Source organism: Coenobita brevimanus, chromosome 22 (genome assembly GCF_032717465.1).
Source record: "Coenobita brevimanus isolate Jiangsu-jjx chromosome 22, ASM3271746v2, whole genome shotgun sequence".
In the NCBI taxonomy this organism is placed as follows: domain Eukaryota; kingdom Metazoa; phylum Arthropoda; class Malacostraca; order Decapoda; family Coenobitidae; genus Coenobita; species Coenobita brevimanus.
This window is the reverse complement of record NC_136975.1, coordinates 5,289,794-5,296,992: the sequence shown is the minus strand read 5'-3', so window position 1 is coordinate 5,296,992 and position 7,199 is coordinate 5,289,794.

Genomic DNA, 7,199 nt, shown 5'->3' with positions numbered 1-7,199 from the left:
GTGTTTTTACTTCCTTTTCATACTGACATACTTTGCATCAGTGACACAGGAGAGGATACTGAGATGCAAGTTGCAGATAAATCGCAGTGTAAAAGATGCCACGATGCCCACAATGCTCCTTAGAATACTGCTCTTAGACACACTTATAGATAGTGTACTTCGTCGATACACTCCGTAATCCGATCTCACAGCCGATTTATTTTTCACTTGCATATCTCTTTCCTCTTTTCTATGGCAATTTTCCCACTGATTCTGGCATAAACTAATCCAAGTTTTACCTTCTCTTCATTTATTTTCCTCTCCCCTCTTCCTCAATGGACATACACACACGCTCGGACAGACTGACAGATAGTTGAATAGATACTTTACTGATCCCCTGGTACACACACAAACAAACGAACAAACACAACAAACAGACACGGAGAGAGAGATACAGAAAGTTAAATACATACATAGAAAGATACATGGGTAGGTACACAGACAAACAGATAGATAGACAGATAGATAGATAAATAGATAGATAGATCGACGGCCAGCAAGACAAACAGACAGACAAACGGACAGATACAGATACTGACTGGCAGATAATCAGATACTTCCTTCAACAGCCACTCACATGGCATAACTGTCATTCCAACCAACAGGTGCTGATGACCTCCAAGTGCTCCTCTCTCTCTCTCTCTCTCTCTCTCTCTCTCTCTCTCTCTCTCTCTCTCTCTCTCACACACACACACACACACACACACACACACTTCATCCCCATCATTAGCTGTAATCTCCCTTTCCTCCTTTCATCTCCACACAGACCACACACATACCCTTACACGCCCCTCATCCTCCACACTTATTATCAGCCACTCAATAACCTCGTACTCTATCCCTACACCTCATTATCCCACTTAACTGCTGCTTTTTCCTTTCACGACTAATGTTAGTCTCTTATCCATAGCCTCCCACGTCTTTTACTTGACACGTGATTTTTCTGTCAAGCGGATTTCCTTTCTCCCTTTATTGCTTACGATCTCTCTGGCTTCAATAGATTCCTCATTTCGCTCCCTCATTAAATTCCTACCCCACTCTTCTTTCATTCTTCCTCTCCCTTTCTGTAATCATGAACGCGCACGCACGCAAGCACGCTGACATATACATGCACGCACGCTGACACACACACACAAACACCCGCCTGCCTCTCTCTCTCTCTCTCTCTCTCTCTCTCTCTCTCTCTCTCCAACCACCCATGGGGGAGGCGGTGGTTCAATCGGTAGAGAGGTGGCCTGCAGTCCCGGCGGACCCAAGTTCGAATCCCGGCTGGGGCAGGGAACAGTTTAAGGATTTGAATGTCATTAAATCAGGCTTTACTGATCTACCAGAAGACCCGCCGACATGTCGTAAAAATACCCCCGCTAATACCAATACACCAGTTCTGTATGAGACAGCCCTAGCATGTATTCAATATGGACGGTGGGTGTTAGCGCCGAAGTGGTGACATGTAGAGGTGTATGGTATGTAGGAGGACTGCTGGGCCTTGATAGCAGGCTGTGAAGCCTATGCCCAGAGTCGGACACATAAAAAAAAAAAAATACACATAAAACTTTCACATGCTTCCTCCTCCTCCTCTGAATCACCATCTCCACCTCTTGCTCCTCCTCCTCCTCCTCCTCCTCCTCACGCCACTTGCTAAGCTACGCGTGTGACCAATTCGCCCCAACTATTATGGGTACAAACCGTGACAGGTGTCGGCGTCTGGGCTTGCATTCACAGGCACGTCAACAACCTCGCTCTTACTGGCGACCACATCGAAGGCCTGAGTGACCGCTGGGTGAAGGGGAGAGGGCTGGGGTGACTGTGAGAGAATGGGGGGAAGAAAAAGGTAAGTGCGACTGGTGAGGGAGAGGGAGACGAGGAAGGTAAGTGCGACTGGTGTGAAAGAGTGAGAGAGATTGTGCGTGATAAGTGTGAGAGACGGTGAGGTATGCCTGGAATGGGTGGAAGGGTACGTGAAAAAGAGAGATAGGGCTGAATGAAATTTGACCTTGCTCAGTGTGTAACTGACTGCTTTCAAAATCGAATCCTCCTGTTCTTGGATTACTCTCAACCATTCCATCAAGTCTGGTTGAAATCAGATAAACGCTGTTTACCTTGACCTTCCTAGGTAAGAACTGAACCTAGACCTGTGACCATGATCTCTGTCAAATTGTTCTAGAAAAACAAAGATTCCTTGGCAGACACTCTACCACTCACCAACATCAGGCTAATATCGAATAGAAGCTGATTATTTTGATCACACACACACACACACACACACACACACACACACACACACACACACACACACACACACACATTTCAAGGCATATATATCCGAAAAACGGCTCATAAACTCAACCCGACCGGGAAGTCGTGCTAGCAGAGACTCATCGCAGGAAGGCAAAAGCTGGCGGAGAAAGAGTTGGGTCCGACAAAAGGGTATCCTCCTTCCTTGCCTGATGGAGGACTGGACGACAATAGTGGACGAGCCTGGTCAGTCACAAATGAAAATCCGCCAACCTCTCCCCTCATCTTGCCTCTCTTGTGACCTCTTCTGGTTTCCTCCTGTCTTTTTCCCCCTCTCTGTTTTCCTTTCTTTTCTCCAATTTCTATCCTCCCATCCTTCTATCCTTCTCTTTCTTTATCTTTCTAGCCTTCTCTCTTCCTTTCTCCTAGCTCTATCAATCGCTTACTCTTAATATGTCTTCAACCTCCGTCCGTCCTTCTTCTTGTCATGTTTTTTTTTTTTTTCAACTTTGTTTGTCTCTGTCTCTGTCTGTCTGTCTGTCTGTCTGTCTCTCTCTCTCTCTCTCTCTCTCTCTCTCTCTCTCTCTCTCTCTTTCACCGTGCGTGTGTGTGGGGGGTGGGTGTTAACCCAATACTGTCAACTTGCTGCCCACTGAATTTTTGAAGGAAAGTGGCTTAGCATTCCGTCCTTCGCCTGTACCGACTCCTAACTGGAAAGCTTGAAGATCCAAAAATTTAAGTTCTCCCCATATCTGACTTTCGAAAATACCCAACTCCCTCCTTGGCAAGGGGAACTATGATCTTGGAAAAAACAATAAATAAATAATAATAATGAAGCATAAAACATAAAACGTGTCAAACAATTTCATAATCTTCTTTGACTGAGCCGACTAACTTCTCCGGGACAAATCACAGAACTGTTGTAAGAGGCTCAGAATTGCGTTGTTTATGTGACGTCATGTGTACGTTACCTTGTTTGGGGAACTGCGATACACGGTGCACATCCGTCATTTACAGAGCTATTTAGTCTGAGTATACATGGGAGTAGGAGTGTATGGCGTGCACAGCGTAGTCAAGGTAGATCCACTCTGACATTTCAGTCGGATTCTGAGGTGTCTAGAGGTGGAGGCTTTGGTGTGGCTGGAGCAGGGGGCATATAAATTCACTACAGGTAACATTTTAGAGATAGGAATATTTAACACTCTTGGTCACGTTTTCTCTTCTGCTATATTCCAACTGAAGACAGATATTATTGAAATGACAATGATATTTGCAAACTGAAGTGTCCATACTGCCACTATTAACCCTCTCATGGTCGGAGTAACTCAACGATTCTCAGTTACCTCACAAGACTTCGTTTACGTGAGGGTGAATCGAAGCAGCCTAAGAGATTTTAAAACCAACTCTGCAATTTACAAAACTGGTGCAAAGTTCTCCATTGCATTACTGAATTATAAGCTGCAGACTTTGTATAAGCACATTTATATATATTCCGACACTGGTGATATTATGAAAACAACACAGGAAAAGTATGGAACAAATAAAACTTATAAGTTATCGAGATGATGGTGTAACATGTATGGACTGGGCAAGAGATGAGGAACGTGTGTTTGTGTGTGTTTGTGTGTGTGTGTGTGTGTGTGTGTGTGTGTGTGTGTGTGTGTGTGTGTGTGTGTGTGTGTGTGTGTGTGTGTGTGTGTGTGAGAGAGAGAGAGAGAGAGAGAGAGAGAGAGAGAGAATCAGTGACGTGGATCGATCAGGTATGCCAGAGGTGTAAGGAGGGAGGTGCGGGTGAATGCGTTACCTGTAATTAGTGGCGATCACCTAAGGTCGCTGACAGGCAGGTGAGGGGTAGGAGGACAGGTGAGAGGCAAGGGGACACGCGAAGGGGAGAAGGAGGCTGTAGAAACGGAAGAGGGGACAAGTGAGGGAAAGGAGAGAACCGGGTATGGGAAGGAGGGGACAGATCAGGGACAGGAAGGGGAGCAAGAGGTGAGAAGCAGGGGGACAGGTGAAGGGCAGGGGGACAGGTGAGAGGCTGGGGGGGTAAGTGAGGGTGAAGAGGTGACTCATATGGTGGACGAGGACTTAAATGTAATGGTGAGTGATTCAGGAGGGACAGGGAAAGGGAAGCGGAAACAGAGGGGGTTTGGAAGAGGGGAGTCAGACAGACAACACGATTGGGGAGGGGGGGCTAGGAGTAAAAAGGGTAGATAATGGGTAGAGGGGTGGTGTTTGGGGGTAGAAGGGGGTAGGTAAGTGGGTAGGGGGGTATTAACAACACAGGCTGACAGGTAACATGGTGAGGGGGTTGGCCTGACAGGAAGGGGAGACAGGTGACACTAAACCGGACACCTGTCTTGTCCAGGGGTAATCATCACGTCAACTACAACACTTCATTAAATACTAGCAAGACACGCGGCTCTCGTAGACCAACCCCAGTTAAACGATCCTCACAAAACGAGGAGTTCATTAATTAAGGGGGATTGCTGGATGACGCACCATTAAAGGTAGCCTATATAAACGCACTTCATTAATAAGAGCATTTACCGGAGCTTCACTGAATGGGACCTCATTACCCGAGGCTTCATTAACCAAGGCTTCATTATGGGGACTTAATCAAACGCGATCATAAAAGGCAGCGGGGCTTTATGTTAGATCCCGTCCATAAATGGGAACCTGCATCGCAAACACGGCCACCATCGTGCAGGTAATGCAGGTGTATAAATAACTTTGATGCAGGAGACAAGACATAGAAGACGAGGGCTATATCGACTTCGCGAGATTATCAAGGCAGATATTCATTACTAAACACCAGTCAATCCTTAATCTGCGTTTTATGTAAAGTCGGCTTCAAAAGTCCTGTCATCTTTCCTGCTTTTCTGCCCTTGCCCTTTGAAAACCAGTGTGATAAATTCCGCAGCGACCGACACTGATGACCTCATTTGGCCTCAGATCAGTGTCATGAGCATCGTTTGTTAATGATCCACCACAATGATATTCAAAGTCCGAGGCGAGAGAGGCAAGAGGGGCGACAGTACGACTGACCCCAACTGTACAATCCCACCACAAATTACTGGAACACCTGTGACGGTGAGTATTACGTAGCTTGTCATATCGTAATGGTTTGTATGCATAAGGAGCGACGCACCTTGATGCCATTACACAAGCGTATGGTGAATTGGTGTAGGATGCAGCTGCCACTACGGACAGAGGTACACACGAGGACCAATGTATTCAGATTCTTCGGCCCTGTAATTAGAAACATGTGGTGCTTATAGATTTTGGGCTCTCCTTCTCAAGAGCTGATATACCGCCTTTCTCATCTACACTATAAATGTGTGTGTGTGTGTGTGTGTGTGTGTGTGTGTGTGTGTGTGTGTGTGTGTGTGTGTGTGTGTGTGTGTGTGTGTGTGTGTGTGTGCATACAAGACGGAGAGACAGCTACTTCAGGCCAAGATAAAGTGGAAAGATTATAGTAAGAAAGTGAAATTTACTGGAGGGTTAGTACAAAGATAGGATGATGATGATGATGATGATGATGATGACACACCAAACGCAAAACTGACATTCTCTCTCTCTCTCTCTCTCTCTCTCTCTCTCTCTCTCATTGGCAAACTCACACACTGTTCTAATTAAAAACACAAATTATGTTTTTAAAAAGGCGAAATTGTACCATATGAATATTTTACATTTTTTCAGCTAATTTTTTTCTTCACTAAAAATTTTGGTAAATCGGTGAGCACTACTATTGTCAAAATACAGTTAAAATTCCTTACATTATTTCCAGCCATGATTGAGCGAGAGAGAGAGAGAGAGAGAGAGAGAGAGAGAGAGAGAGAGAGAGAGAATGCCTAAACCACTGAGGAGAGTGATATGCAAGAAAGAGATGAGAGGTGTGTTATATGCAGCGTCATTAAACATCAGACACCAGAGTAAACATATGACACCAATTAAGTACAAAGGTAAGTAAGTACAAAGGCCAGGTAAGACGGGCGTGTACAAGAAAGGTTTAGATAGCCACTGCCCTCCCTCCCTCCCTCCCTCTCTCTCTCTCTCTCTCTCAAGCAGTTACTAGCAGAGGGTGTGGCGTCCCCTGCCCCCGCAAAATTTTCTGTCCACGCCACTCTTCGGTACCATAAAGAACAAGGCACAGAAAGCGAGAATTAACTTTAATATCTTCAAATTTCATGAGCTTTGGCAAATTTAGAGTACATATAAGGAACAAGGAACGAGAAAGAAGAAAAGATTAGAATTAGCTTTCATATCTTTAGTTTTCCATAGCTAAGGCATATTTAAGAAGTATAATAAGAAACAAGGAACGGAAAGTCAGAGAGTTAGCTTTAATATCTTTAAAATTCAAGACCTATGGCTTACTTAGGTTGCATGTATCATCAAGGACGAAATGTCAATGCTATACTCATTTTACTCCAACTTGGCCCAGACTTTCATCATTTTGAATCTTACTCCCTGTAGGTCAGTGGCAGAATATGACAATACTACGGCTCTACATTCTTTCCACAGCATTTTCTGTTGGCAAGCACCATAATCTAGTGCTAATGGATTCTTCTTACTTTTTAACATTCATGATGGAACGATGGCAATTTTAGGCCAAGTTAGTTTAAAAATAGTAATTTTTAGTGCTAACGTATTCTTACAACTCAGCATTTGTGATGGAGAAAGAGCAATTTGTGGCCAATTTATTGAAAAGACTAATTTCTAGTGCTAAAGCTTTCTTACAACTCAGTACTCATGATGGAAAGATGGCAATTTTAGGCAAAGCTATTGTAAGAGTATAATACCAAGTTACCAAGAGATCCACCCAGTAACCAGGCATACCAACCCTTCCCAATCGACAGAAGCCACAGCGTTCCTTTTGTAACCCTTCGTACCCATGTGTTTGATTACTTTTGCTGGTCACTGTG